The following is a 14,325-nucleotide window of genomic DNA, read 5'->3' on the forward strand; positions in this document are numbered from 1 at the left end:
TTTGTTTTTGTTTGGTGTTTTTGTAAATATGATTTTGTAAAGTATGAATGGCATAGCTGGTAATAAATTATTTTTCTAAAAAAAAAAAAAAAAAATCTGTTCTTATCAGTTTAATATCTGATACGTCCCCCATCGGGGGACTACATATTAAATGGATTTTTCGAACAGGGTGTCGGAAATGGGGCTTGCTCCGTCCGCTCCACGCATCGACCCGGTATTGCAGTACCTCCGGGAACGGTGCAACACTTTTCTCCCGTTGTCAAGGAAAAATGCAAATTCACAAAGCTATGTAAACAGCTGGCTAGGCTAGCTAGCTAGCAGAAGAAGAGAAGGAAAGAAACATTCAAACTGAAAGAAAGGCGAAGCGCCCTTCAATGGGGTCCCCCGTTTCCCGCCATTTTACTTAAAAAAAAAAAAACAAAAAAAAAAGAATTGGGGCCAGGATTGTGTCTCTCTCTCTCTCTCTCTCTCTCTCTCTCTCTCTCTCTCTCTCTCTCTCTCTCTCTCTCTCTCTCTCTCTCTCTCTCTGTCTCTCTGTGCCTCTGTGTCTGTGACCTTCTTTTTATCCACAGACAGCCCTCGAAAACTTGGAAGAGTGGGTTCCGGGAGCACCCGCGGGAACCCTGCCTAGAGTGCACAGAGTGTGTCTCGGGCCCCGACCTCTTGACTTCCATATGACTCTGGTTTCTCTTCATTACGCACAAGCCTTTCGCCTTTTACTAAAGACTTCCGTGGAGAGGAACACTTACGAGTTCAACGTATTTTTGGAGCGGCTTTGCTTCTTGCAGAGCCCGGTATCTTGTTTCAAGGGAAATTGACAGAGATGGGCCAGGATAGTGACTTAAAGACGCATTAGCGACTTTTTCCAAAAAACACCTGCCTGTTTGTTGCCAGGGAAACGGTGGGTGGGTGGGTGGGTGGGTGGGTGGGTTGGTTGAGTGGGGGTTGGAGGGAGAGAGGAGCTGGCTTTTGCCAACCCACCCGCTGAGGTCTGTCGAGACCCCCGGGGGTCCGGCGGTTTCAGGGTTCCATTTGTGGGTTATCGCTTCTCGGCCTTTTGGCTCAGATCAAGCTCGGTACTGAGGTGCCCCAGAGCCCGCTGAGTCAAAGGTCGAAGGCCGGTGGGCGTTAAGAGTTTTTTTGGAATTTTGAGAAAAATTTCTGAAAACAAATTAAACTACAGCCATACAGATATGGCTGGTAGTGGGAGCACAGGGTCGGTTCCGAGGGCCGGACTAAAGAACACCATTCGGTTTGCATGGAAGAAGGACGAAGAAGTACGAATGCCAAGAGATACATTTGGAAAAACTGTGCTGATGGGGGCCCTGAAACTGAAGATCCCAGAGGTGATGTGTCTCCAAGGCAACACTATGGAAGAGGCTTACGACGTGACTCTTCACACAGAAGGAATGTGCGATGTGGTGATGGACAGAGCAAAAGCGGCGGCTGGGGAGAGGCCTTTGTCATTTTTTGACATAACGTGCCTGGCAAAGACCAACTTTAGGACGATAAATGTACATATGTACAATCCGCATGTGGCAGACAGTGCGATAGGAGCGTTCCTGGGCCGGTATTGCGATGTGACGTCGGGGGCAAGGTACGTGAAGGACTCGTTGGGGTTCTGGAATGGACGCCGCCAGTTCCAGGTGCTGCTGAGGCCGGATAAAGAAGGGTTCGAAGGCTTCCTCCATCCCCCGGCGGTCTTTTCTCTGGGCTCAGACAGAGGGATGCTGTTCTACACCCGTCAACCCCCCTTTTGCAAGAAGTGTAGGGAGTATGGGCACGTCACGGCTGCCTGCAGTAAGGGAAAATGCCGTTTCTGCAGATCGGGGGAGCATGAGGCAAAGGACTGTAAGGAGCCGAAGGAGTGCCATGGGTGTGGTAGTAGGCTGCACCTGTTCCGCGACTGCCCGTCCCGTCGGCAGTCATATGCCGAGGCAGCGGCAGGAAGGAAGCAAGGAGGAGATTCGGTGGGGGAGCAACTGGAGAGGAAGGACCCAGAGAGGACGGAGCAGGAGAGACCAGCATCACCAACGCCCAGTCCAGGTGGCAGGGCCGGGAAGGAGGTGTCATTAGAGACGCCAGCTATGCAGAAGACGGCGGTGGAGAAGGCGGGGGGTGGAATGGAGGAGATGGGATCATCACTGGATGGAGTGGAGGGGCTAGGGGCCCTTGTTGAAATGGTGGGAAACCTTCCAGTGTTGGGGTCATTTGCAGGGGAGTGGGCCTCACACTCCGGTGTGAAGGAACCGTCAGTCGGGGGGGTGACACAGGAGCCTGAACAGGGCCCCTATGTCGGAAAAAAGAAGAAGCGGAAGAATGAGGTGGGGGTCCTAGGGGAGGGGGTGGGCAAGCGTGTGATGGGGGCTAAAGACGACACCGCTGCTGTGAACCCCCAGTCCTCGCAGGTCTCATCTCTCCCTTTACCCTTAGTGGAGTTGGACATGACGACCTCCGCTCTATCTCTGCCTACGGAGGATGGAGGGTCGCAGGGTGTTTCAGGGGAGCCGGAAACCTCCGCCCCCAACCCTAACCCTTTCCCGGCTTCATGGGTAGATGACATGGGGGTCATAGAGGAGGGGGGAAACAGGATGTCTCTAGTGGGGTGTGAGCAGGGGGCCACAACTGTAGAGGACCTGTATTCTTCAGACGAGGGGAGCATTTTTGCATCCCTGTCGGACGAGATGGAGCAGGGGAGCATCGGGTGAGCCTCCTGTTTGGTTTTTGTTATTAGTAGTTGTATTTTGATGTTTTTCGTAATGGATAAATGTACCTTTGTTAGTGTAAATATAAGGGAGTTGAGGGATAGGGTTAAAAGAAGGGCGGTTTTAAGTTATTTAGAGGGGTTATATTTAATTAATAATGAATATTTCTGTTAAATTGTTTAGTTTAAATGTAAGGGGATTAAGGGATTTTGTTAAGAGGAGGGCGGTTTTTAGCTTTTTGGAAGGAGTGGGTTTTGATGTTTGTTTTTTACAGGAGGTTCACCTGAGGGATGGAGGGGATGTTGTGAGGTTTAAAAGGGAGTGGGATAAGGGGGAATCAGTTTGGGGTATAGGTGGGGTTCATTCAACGGGAGTGGGGATTTTGTTTGGTAATAGGGAGATGAAGGTAGAGGGCACTTTTGTAGTTATGCAGGGGAGGGTTTTGGGGGTAGATGTCACTTTTAGGGATAGTAGGTATAGGTTAGTGGTGGTGTATGGACCACAGGTGGCGGCAGACAGGAGGGAGATGGTGGACTGTCTGACGCCCCTGTGTGTTACAAATAGGCACTTGGTGATAGGTGGTGATTTTAACATAGATTTAGGGATAGCGGGGGACAGTAGTGCAGGTGCCATCACCGGGCTAATGGCTTGCCATGGTCTGGTTGATGGCGGCCTGCACACTACTCCGGCAATGGTCGGTCCCACATGGCGCAACTCCAGGGGGGTTGCGCGGAGGCTCGACTACATTTTTGTATCCAGGTCTTTGGGTCAGTTGTCTGGGCGGCTGTTGCCTGCTTTCTTTTCGGACCACGACGGGGTGTTCCTGCAGGTGGGGTCGCCAGTCTGTCTCTTCGGTAGGGGGTACTGGAAGTTAGATCGAGATGTGCTGGAGGAGCAGGCTTTCGTTGACGCCTTTTTTGGTTTCTTTCGGAAGCTTGAGGGCCTCCGGTCCATGTGCGAGGGGGTGTTAGAGTGGTGGGATTTAGTTAAGGTAAGGATTAGGGCCTTTATAATAGGATATTGTAAGAGGAAGAAAAGGGAGGAAAGGAGGGAGGTGGATCGTATCCAAAGGTTAATTGAACTCGAGTACGAGGCAGGCAACCTCGGCGGGTCTATTGACTGGGAGAGATTCTCAGCCCTGAAGGCGCAGCTCAGGGAGCTGCAGGAGCGGAATGCTCGAGCTTTCCTGGAGCGTGCGCATAATGGCTTTCTAGAACATAATGAGACTTGTTCCGCTATGTTCTTTAAGTCGGTTAGGGCCAGACAGAGTAGGAAGGTAATGCATGGCGTTAGGGAAGAAAATGGTAGTGTAGCTAAAGAGCCGGAGGAGATGGTCAGAGTGACAACTGACCATTTCCGAGTTTTCTTTAAGGAGAGGGATGTAGATGTAGAGCAGGGAAGTGTGTTTTTAGAACACTTGTCCCGGCGATTGCCGGAGGACATTAGAGAAGCGATGGAGGCTCAGATCTCCCTTGAAGAGGTTGAGAGCGCCCTCAGGAGGATGGGAAAAGGGAAGGTACCTGGGATGGATGGGCTGCCGGCCGAGTTTTACCTCAAGTTTTGGGGGATACTCGGGCCGGTGGTCCTCGAAGTCTTGAAGGCCATCCTTGAGACGGGGGTCCCGGGGGGATCAATGGCCGTCGGTGTGCTGTCACTTCTTTACAAGAAGGGGGACGCCACAGACCTTGGCAACTGGCGGCCATTGACCATGCTGTGTGTAGACTACAAGTTGCTTGCAAAGGTCCTAGCGGATCGGTTGCGCACAGCCCTTCCCTACGTCGTCCATGAGGATCAGACGTGCGGGGTAGAGGGTCGCTCTATCAGGTGGAACCTGCAGTTGGTCAGGGACTCCATCGCTTGGGTAGAAGATAGAGGGCTGCCTTTAATGGTAGCAGCGCTAGATCAGGCGAAAGCCTTTGATCGCGTGAATAGATCCTTTCTTTACAGGGTGTTAGGTAGGTTAGGATTTGGGGAGAAGTTTATAGGATGGATCCGTACTTTATATGTCGGAGCGGGGTGCCGGGTTAGCGTAAACGGTCACACGGGTGACGTTTTTGACCTCTCGTCAGGGGTCAGGCAGGGATGCCCGCTCTCGGCTCTCCTCTTCGTTCTGTACATGGAGCCTCTGGGGGCTGCCATTAGGGCAGACACAGGGGTGGAGGGCTTGTTGATCCCTGGAAGCGGTGGTTTGCGCGTCAAGTTGACGCAGTACGCCGATGACACTTCCTTGCTGCTTTGCAAGGACTCGTGCCTGACAAGGTCCCTTGCCATTATTGGGGATTTCACCCGAGCGTCGGGGGCGGTTCGGAACCATGCGAAGTCTTCCGTTAAGTTTTTCGGAAGATGGAGCGGTAGAACGGATGTGCCCGGGGGGTTATCTCTCTGTGAGGGGGCCCTGAGGGTTCTCGGGGTCCATTTTGAGAACTCTGGCTCAGCGACGCTGAACTGGAACATGAAGATCGCAGTGGTACAGAGGAAGCTAGCAATGTGGAAGGCTAGGTCGTTGTCCTTTATAGGCAAGGTCCTGGTCCTAAAAGTGGATGTATTGCCATCTCTATTGTATTTGGCATACATCTACCCATTGCCGGCTTGTCTGAGAAGACCTCTAGTGAGGCTGGTGTTTCAGTTCATGTGGGGTGGCAGGTACGAGTGGGTCGCCAGGGCGCGCATGCTCTGTCCCATCGGGGAGGGAGGTAGGGGGGTACCAAACATCCCCCTCAAGCTGGACACAATTTTTGTGTCCTTCGTGTTGACAGAACTGGCTCATCCGGTGATACACCCGTCCGGTTACCTCCTGCGGGTGTTCTTCTCGTACCAAGCGAGAAGCGTAATGGTGTGGTCTAACACGGGTCCTCGGGCGGAACAGCTGCCGTGGCACTTTGGCCATGCGGCCAAGTGGCTGCGTGCGCACCCCGAGGTTGAAGTTGCCCGAGTAGGTTTAGACCACAGGCACCTGTACGAGGAGGTCAGGCAGGCAGGGAGTCCTCCGCCTGTGGCGGGTATCTCGTCGGTGGTCTGGGAGGGAGTGCAGGCGCGGGGCCTGGACAACAGGCTCAAGGACCTGAATTGGTTGAGCCTCCACAAGTGCTTGCCGGTACGTTCCATCATGTACCGGCATAGCTTGGCGCGATCCCCCACCTGCCCAAGATCTGCTTGTGGCAGGGAGGAGACTGTGCGCCATGCCTTTTGGGACTGTGCCGTTGCCGGAGTGGTATGGGCTAGGGCACGGGTGTTGATAGGGTTGGTTAGGAGTGACTTTGTGGTGACGTGGGCTAGATTAGAAAGAGGTGTAGGGAGAGCGAGGGGAACAGATAGGGATAGGTTTCTGCTCTGGCTTCTCATGAGCCTCTTTAAACGGGGGCTGTGGGAAGCCAGGCAGATTTTGGTAAAGACAGGGAGAGATTGGGGGGTGGAAGGGATAGTGAGGAGGGTGGAAGGAGATTTAAGAGGGAGGATGAAGAGGGAGGAAAATAAGTGGGGGCAGCATGCGGCACGGGAGAGGTGGAAAGGGGGTTTAGGACTGTTAGTGTTAGATTAAGTGTTGTAAGGGGATAGATTAGGGACGGGGAGATAGGGAAAGGGTTAGGTATTGGTTAGGTATGACGGGGAGGGACGATGCTCCCCTGAGGATCTTTGGTTTTTTGGGTTTCTCGTCATTTAAAATGAAAATACCATTATTTACGTTTGAATAGAAAGTATGATTTTGTATAGAATGAATGGTATTTGAAAGTAATAAATTATTTTTCTAAAAAAAAAAAAAAAAATCTGTTCTTATCAGTTTAATATCTGATACGTCCCCCATCGGGGGACTACATATTAAATGGATTTTTCGAACAGGGAGTCGGAAATGGGGCTTGCTCCGTCCGCTCCACGCATCGACCCGGTATTGCAGTACCTCCGGGAACGGTGCAACACTTTTCTCCCGTTGTCAAGGAAAAATGCACATTCACAAAGCTATGTAAACAGCTGGCTAGCTAGCTAGCTAGCTGGCTAGCAGAAGAAGAGAAGGAAAGAAACATTCAAACTGAAAGAAAGGCGAAGCGCCCTTCAATGGGGTCCCCCGTTTCCCGCCATTTTACTTAAAAAAATAAAAAAATAAAAAAATAAATTTGGGGCCAGGATTGTGTGTGTGTGTGTGTCTCTCTCTCTCTCTCTCTCTCTCTCTCTCTCTCTCTCTCTCTCTCTCTCTCTCTCTCAGAGATGGGCCAGGATAGTGACTTAAAGACGCATTAGCGACTTTTTCCAAAAAACACCTGCCTGTTTGTTGCCAGGGAAACGGTGGGTGGGTGGGTGGGTGGGTGGGTTGGTTGAGTGGGGGTTGGAGGGAGAGAGGAGCTGGCTTTTGCCAACCCACCCGCTGAGGTCTGTCGAGACCCCCGGGGGTCCGGCGGTTTCAGGGTTCCATTTGTGGGTTATCGCTTCTCGGCCTTTTGGCTCAGATCAAGCTCGGTACTGAGGTGCCCCAGAGCCCGCTGAGTCAGAAGGTCGAAGGAAGGCAGGAGGGAGGAAAGTTTGTTGTTTTGGTATCGGTTTTCTTCTTTTTTGAAGAGAGCCTTTTCTGGTGGAGAAAATGGAGAACAGGTCGGTTCCGGCGGTCGGATTGGCCAACACGACAAGATTTGCGTGGAAGGAAAAAGAAGTGGAGAAATTCGGGAGGGAAACATTTGGGAGAACTATCCTGATTGGGTTGCTGAAGCTTGGAGTAAAGGATGTCTTATGCCTCCAGGAGAATCCATTAGAGGGAGCATATGATGTCACGTTCTACACGGAGAAGCAACATGAGGAGACGATGCGGAAGGTGAAGGATTTGGAGAAGGAAAGACCTATGTCTCACTATGCAGTGACAAGCTTGGCAAGGACCAATTTTAGAGTCGTGACGGTTACGATGTACAACCCACACGTGAAGGAAGAAGAGGTGAGGACATTCCTGGGGAGGTATATGGACAGTATCTCCTCAGGAAGGCTCCTCAAGGACTCTCTGGGGTTTTGGACAGGGAGGAGGTGTTTCCAGGCACTCCTCAGGGAGGACCCAAAGGGTTTGGACGGTTTCCTCCATCCCCCAGCAATGTTCTCCCTGGGGGCTGACAGGGGGACGTTGAATTATGCCCGACAGCCTCCTTTCTGCAGGCGATGTATGGCCTATGGCCATACCCTGGCCTCGTGTGGAGCCAGGAGGTGCAGGTTCTGTGGTTCAGAAGAGCACGAGGCCGGGGACTGTGTCGAGCCGAAGAAATGCCACGGGTGTGGCTCGGTAGCACACCTGTGGCGGGATTGCCCGGCTCGGCGGAGGTCATACTCGTCTGCGGCTGGGGGGGGGGCGAGAGCGGAGGATGGAGGAAGAGGAAGAGAAGAGCCGAAAGAAAGTGGCGGAAGGGCTGAACAGAAGGAGAAGGAGTCGGAGGGAGGAGGAGGAAAAGAGGAGGAGAGAGCTGGGACAGAGAAAGAGGACGGGACAGAAGGAGAGGTGGTCGGGACAGAAGAAGAGGTGGCTGGGATGGAAGGAGAAGGAGTCGGAAAAGAGGTTGGGAAGGAGGTTGAAGGAGAAAAGGAAAAGAAAAAGAAGAAGAAGAAGACGGCGACGAGGATGGAGGAGAGGGTGAGAGTGGAGAGTCCAGAGAAGACAACAGGGGAGAGGGAGGAGACGGAAGAGGTTGTAGAGATGGAACCAGAAGGAGAGGCGGCCGGAAGGGAGGAAGGGAAGGAGGTAACAGGTGAAAAGAAGAAGAAGATGGTGATGGGGGAGGGGATGGTGAGTGTGAAGAGGGCAGAGTTGGAGGAACTGAAAGGCATAATGAAGGCTTTAGTAGAGAGAAAAAAGGAAGAGGATATGGCAAAGGAGAGGGAAAGCACTAGGTTTTACGAGGGAGAGGCAGGCCCTAGCCCTCCGAGCAAGAGGACAAAGAAGGTGGGGAGGAGGAGGGGTGAAAAGAAGGGGGCAGAACGGGGGGATGGGGAGGTGGCGGGGCCCTCGTGGGCTCCGTCTCCATCTTCCTTTAAACCCCTCGCAGAGCTTGACCTCCCGGGTATGGCTCGGAGCTGGATGATGGAGGGGGAGGCGGATTTCCTCTTTTTGGAGGCCACGTCCCCGGTTCGGAGTCCAGAGGAGGAGGGGGTGATGGACTTGAGTGGGGGGCAGGTGCCGGGTGGCGTTGCTGTATTCAGGGGAGGGGGGACGGTGGGAAAGGGGGGTGATGTAGGGGATTCACGTGTGGAGGTGAGGTCACAGTTGGTCGGGACAGAGAAGAAGAGCACTGGGTGAGAAATTGTGGTAATAGAGGTGATGTAATTTGATAGTCTGTAGGTTATTGATTATTTGGTTTTTGGATATGGTTATAGTTGATTCATTTTTGAATGATTATTTGTAGTTTGTTGAAATTGGATATTTAAGTTGACTGAATTTTGGAAATGTATTGTTTGGTTATTGAATGTAATAAATATATTTTGTAATCTGTTCTTATCAGTTTAATATCTGATACGTCCCCCATCGGGGGACTACATATTAAATGGATTTTTCGAACAGGGAGTCGGAAATGGGGCTTGCTCCGTCCGCTCCACGCATCGACCCGGTATTGCAGTACCTCCGGGAACGGTGCAACACTTTTCTCCCGTTGTCAAGGAAAAATGCACATTCACAAAGCTATGTAAACAGCTGGCTAGCTAGCTAGCTAGCTGGCTAGCAGAAGAAGAGAAGGAAAGAAACATTCAAACTGAAAGAAAGGCGAAGCGCCCTTCAATGGGGTCCCCCGTTTCCCGCCATTTTACTAAAAAAAATTTGGGGCCAGGATTGTGTGTGTGTGTGTGTGTCTCTCTCTCTCTCTCTCTCTCTCTCTCTCTCTCTCTCTGTGTCTGCGACCTTCTTTTTATCCACAGACAGCCCTCGAAAACTTGGAAGAGTGGGTTCCGGGAGCACCCGCGGGAACCCTGCCTAGAGTGCACAGAGTGTGTCTCGGGCCCCGACCTCTTGACTTCCATATGACTCTGGTTTCTCTTCATTACGCACAAGCCTTTCGCCTTTTACTAAAGACTTCCGTGGAGAGGAACACTTACGAGTTCAACGTATTTTTGGAGCGGCTTTGCTTCTTGCAGAGCCCGGTATCTTGTTTCAAGGGAAATTGACAGAGATGGGCCAGGATAGTGACTTAAAGACGCATTAGCGACTTTTTCCAAAAAACACCTGCCTGTTTGTTGCCAGGGAAACGGTGGGTGGGTGGGTGGGTTGGTTGAGTGGGGGTTGGAGGGAGAGAGGAGCTGGCTTTTGCCAACCCACCCGCTGAGGTCTGTCGAGACCCCCGGGGGTCCGGCGGTTTCAGGGTTCCATTTGTGGGTTATCGCTTCTCGGCCTTTTGGCTCAGATCAAGCTTGACACCGAGGTGTCCCAGAGCCCGCTGAGCCAGAAGGTCGAAGGAAGGCAGGAGGGAGGAATTTTTGTTACGCTTTTTGGAAACGGTTTATATTTCCCGTTTTCTTTTTTCATTGGCTTCTTTTGAAGAGAGCTTTTTTGAAGAAATGGAGGAGAATACCCAGAAAAGGTCAGTTCCGGGCGTCGGATTGGCAAATACGTTGCGATTTGCGTGGAGGGAAAAGGAGGTTGAGCCGTTTGGGAGAGAGACATTTGGGAGATCCATCCTTATGGGAATCCTGAAATTGACGGTGAAGGATGTCCTATGCCTACAGAATAACCCTATGGAGAGGGCTTTTGATGTGACTGTATACACAGAAGAGAAACACGATGAAGTACTGAAGAAAGTAAAAGCAGTGGAAGGAGAAAGGCCTATGTGCCTTTATGATGTTACTAGCCTGGCAAGGACAAATTTCAGGGTAGTAACAGTAACGATGTACAATCCGCATGTAAAGGACGAAGACGTGAGGGGCTTTCTGGGGCGGTATATGGACAAAGTCTCCTCAGCAAGGCTCCTGAAGGACTCCCTGGGGTTCTGGAATGGGAGAAGATGTTTCCAGGCACTCCTAAGGGAGGACCCAAAGGGACAGGGTGGATACCTCCATCCTCCTGCGATGTTCTCCCTGGGGGCTGACAGGGGGACGTTGTATTATGCACGTCAGCCCCCGTTCTGCAGGCGCTGTATGGCCTATGGTCATATCCTCGCCTCGTGCAGCATAAGAAAGTGCAGAATTTGTGGATCTGCTGAGCACGAGGCGAGGGAGTGTGACGAACCCAAGGCGTGCCACGGGTGTGGCTCGTCAGCACACCTGTGGCGGGAGTGCCCGGTTCGTCACAGGTCATACGCGTCTGCAGCTGGGGGGAGAACAGGAGCAGGGGATGGGGGAGGAAGAGGAGGGACGTCTCTGGACCAGGGCATGGGTCAAGAGGGGAAGAAAGCACAGAGAGAGGAGGTGCAAGGAGCGGTAGAAGAAAGAAGAGGGGAAGCCACTGGAGAAGTGAAAGGAAAGAAGAAGAAAGAAAGAAAGGGAGTGGGGGAGCGAGAGAGAGAAACAGTGGAGGGGGTGCCGGTGACAGGGGCTGTGGAGGGGGGGGAGGAGGGGGGGAATGGGGGGGAATGGGGGGAGTGGGGGTCGAGTTTCCTAGTGGAGGAGATGAGGGAAATGGTGGAGGGGCTAGGGGGGAAAGGGGGTGGTGTCTCCCCGCTGCCTCTTACACCAAGGAAAAAGAAAGGGAAGAGGGCGGGAGAACCGACAGGTAGTGAGAGGGAGGGGGGTGTGGAAGGGGAGGGGGGGGGGTAAGCGAGTGATGGGGGAGAGGAAGGGGTCATTGTCCTCGCTGTTTGCCACAGGCCCTCAGCACTTGGGGGAGAGTGAATCCCTGGAAGTGGATCGGGGCTGTTTGGCTGGGGCTTCCCAACTCCTCTTTGGGGGGGTGGGACCCCCTAGCCCTGGCCCGGAAACTTTCAGGGAGGGAGTTGGCGGAGAACCCGGGGTACAGGGTACTCCAAATCCTAACACCTTACCCGCATCCTGGGGTGGAATGATGGAGGAGGACGGAGGGACGTCAGGGGAGGAGGGGATGCTCCTGCCAGAGGTGATGGACCAGGGGAGCATCGGGTGAGCCTCCTGTTTCTTTGTTTTCTTTGTTTCTTTGTGATTGTAGTTATAGTTTTTTGATTATTGGATTTAAGGGTGTTTATTTTATAATATAATCCTATGTTTATTTTGTTTAGTTTAAATGTTAGGGGTCTAAGGGATTTTGTTAAGAGGAGGGCGGTGTTTAGTTTTTTAGAGGGGGTGGGCTTTAATGTTTGTTTTTTACAGGAGGTTCACCTGAGGGATGGAGGGGATGTTGAAAGGTTTAGGAGGGAGTGGGTAAAGGGAGTTTCGTTGTGGGGCATAGGAGGGGTGCACTCAACGGGGGTAGGGATATTGTTTGGGAATAGGGAGATAATTGTAGAGAGCACTTTTGTTGTAATGCAGGGCAGAGTTTTGGGGGTAGATGTCACGTATAGGGATATTAGATATAGGTTATTTGGGGTGTATGGGCCACAGGTGGCGGCAGACAGGAGGGAGATGGTGGACTGTCTGGCGCCCCTGTGTGTCACAAATAGGCACTTAGTGATAGGAGGTGATTTTAATATAGATTTGGGGATAGGGGGAGATAGTAGTGCAGGCGCCATCACCGGGCTAATGGCTTGCCATGGCCTGGTTGATGGTGGCCTGCACACTACTCCGGCAATGGTCGGTCCCACATGGCGCAACTCCAGGGGGGTTGCGTGGAGGCTCGACTATATTTTTGTATCTAGGTCTTTGGGTCGGTTGTCTGGGCGGCTGTTGCCTGTCTTCTTTTCGGACCATGACGGGGTGCTCCTGCAGGTGGGGTCGCCAGTCTGCCTCTTCGGTAGGGGGTACTGGAAACTAGATCGGGATTTACTGGATGAGCAGGTCTTTGTCAATGCCGTCACAGGGGTGTTTCGGGGGCTTGAAGGTCTCCGGCCCATGTGTGAGGGGGTGTTAGAGTGGTGGGATTTAGTAAAGGTAAGGATTAGGGCCTTTATTATAGGATATGGTAAGAGGAAAAAAAGGGAGGAAAGGAGGGAGGTGGATCATATCCAAAGGTTGCTCGAACTCGAGTACGAGGCAGGCAACCTCGGCGGGTCGATTGACTGGGAGAGATCCACAGCCCTGAAGGCGCAGCTCAGGGAGCTGCAGGAGCAGAAGGCTCGAGTTTTCCTGGAGCGTGCACATAGTGGCTTTTTAGAACATAATGAGACTTGTTCCGCTATGTTCTTTAAGTCGGTTAGGGCCAGGCAGAGTAGGAAGGTAATGCATGGAGTTAGAGAAGAAGATGGTAGTGTAGTAAGTAAACCAGAGGAGATGGTCAGGGTGACAACTGAGCATTTCCGAGGTTTATTTAAGGAAAGGGAAATAGATGTAGAGCAGGGAAATGTGTTTTTAGAACACTTGTCCCGGCGGTTGCCGGAGGACATTAGAGATGTGATGGAGGCCCAGATCTCCCTCGAGGAGGTTGAGAGCGCCCTCAGGAGGATGGGTAAAGGGAAGGTGCCTGGGATGGATGGTCTACCAGCCGAGTTTTACCTCAAGTTTTGGGGTGTACTTGGACCGGTGGTACTCGAAGTCTTGAAGGCCATCCTTGAGACAGAGGTCCCAGGGGGATCAATGGCTGTTGGTGTGCTGTCACTTCTGTACAAGAAGGGGGACGCAACAGACCTTGGCAACTGGCGGCCATTGACCATGCTGTGTGTAGACTACAAGTTGCTTGCAAAGGTCTTAGCGGATCGGTTGCGCACAGCCCTTCCCTACGTCGTCCACGAGGATCAGACGTGCGGGGTAGAGGGACGCTCTATTAGATGGAACCTACAGTTGATCAGGGACTCCATCGCCTGGGTTGAAGATAGAGGTCTGCCTTTAATGGTAGCAGCGCTAGATCAGGCGAAAGCCTTTGATCGCGTGAATAGATCCTTTCTATTCAGGGTATTAGGTAGATTAGGGTTTGGGGAGAAGTATATAGGATGGATCCGTACATTATATGTCGGAGCGGGGTGTCGAGTAAGCGTAAACGGTCACTTGGGTGACGTTTTTGACCTCTCGTCTGGGGTCAGGCAGGGGTGCCCGCTCTCAGCACTCCTCTTCGTTCTGTACATGGAGCCTCTGGGGGCTGCCATTAGGGCAGACACAGGGGTGGAGGGCTTGTTGATCCCTGGAAGCGGTGGGCTGCGTGTTAAGATGACGCAGTACGCCGACGACACTTCCTTGCTGCTATGCAAGGACTCGTGCCTGACAAGGTCCCTTGCCATCATTGGGGATTTCACCCGAGCGTCGGGGGCGGTTCTGAACAATGCAAAGTCTTCCGTTAAGTTTTTCGGAAGATGGCGCGGTAGAACGGATGTGCCCGGGGGGTTATCTCTCTGTGAGGGGGCCCTGAGGATTCTCGGGGTCCATTTTGAGACCTCCGGCTCAGCGACGCTGAACTGGAACATGAGGATCGCAGTGGTGCAGAGGAAGCTAGCGATGTGGAAGGCTAGGTCTTTGTCTTTTATAGGTAAGGTCCTGGTCCTAAAGGTGGATGTATTGCCATCTCTTTTGTATTTGGCATACATCTACCCATTGCCGGCTTGTCTGAGGAGGCCTCTAGTGAGGCTCGTGTTTCAGTTCATGTGGGGTGGCAGGTACGAGTTGGTCGCCAGGGCACGCA

At 52.4% G+C, this 14,325-nt stretch overlaps 4 non-coding genes and 1 pseudogene across 4 annotated transcripts; all 5 read left to right on the top strand.

The window, feature by feature from the left end:
• The first annotated feature begins 66 nt into the window (after positions 1-66).
• LOC118945549 lies at positions 67-248 on the top strand. The gene has a single exon (XR_005040678.1). It is a non-coding gene; the product is annotated as a U2 spliceosomal RNA (small nuclear RNA).
• A 427-nt stretch (positions 249-675) lies between these two features.
• On the top strand, positions 676-792 carry LOC118945655. Its single transcript, XR_005040770.1, has one exon. It is a non-coding gene; the product is annotated as a U5 spliceosomal RNA (small nuclear RNA).
• Positions 793-6,441: 5,649 nt separating this feature from the next.
• On the top strand, positions 6,442-6,622 carry LOC118945522 (annotated as a pseudogene).
• A 2,492-nt stretch (positions 6,623-9,114) lies between these two features.
• On the top strand, positions 9,115-9,305 carry LOC118945542. Its single transcript, XR_005040676.1, has one exon. It is a non-coding gene; the product is annotated as a U2 spliceosomal RNA (small nuclear RNA).
• Positions 9,306-9,678: 373 nt separating this feature from the next.
• Positions 9,679-9,795, top strand: LOC118945656. The gene has a single exon (XR_005040771.1). It is a non-coding gene; the product is annotated as a U5 spliceosomal RNA (small nuclear RNA).
• Positions 9,796-14,325: the final 4,530 nt, after the last annotated feature.

Source organism: Oncorhynchus mykiss, chromosome Y (genome assembly GCF_013265735.2).
Source record: "Oncorhynchus mykiss isolate Arlee chromosome Y, USDA_OmykA_1.1, whole genome shotgun sequence".
NCBI classification, from domain to species: domain Eukaryota; kingdom Metazoa; phylum Chordata; class Actinopteri; order Salmoniformes; family Salmonidae; genus Oncorhynchus; species Oncorhynchus mykiss.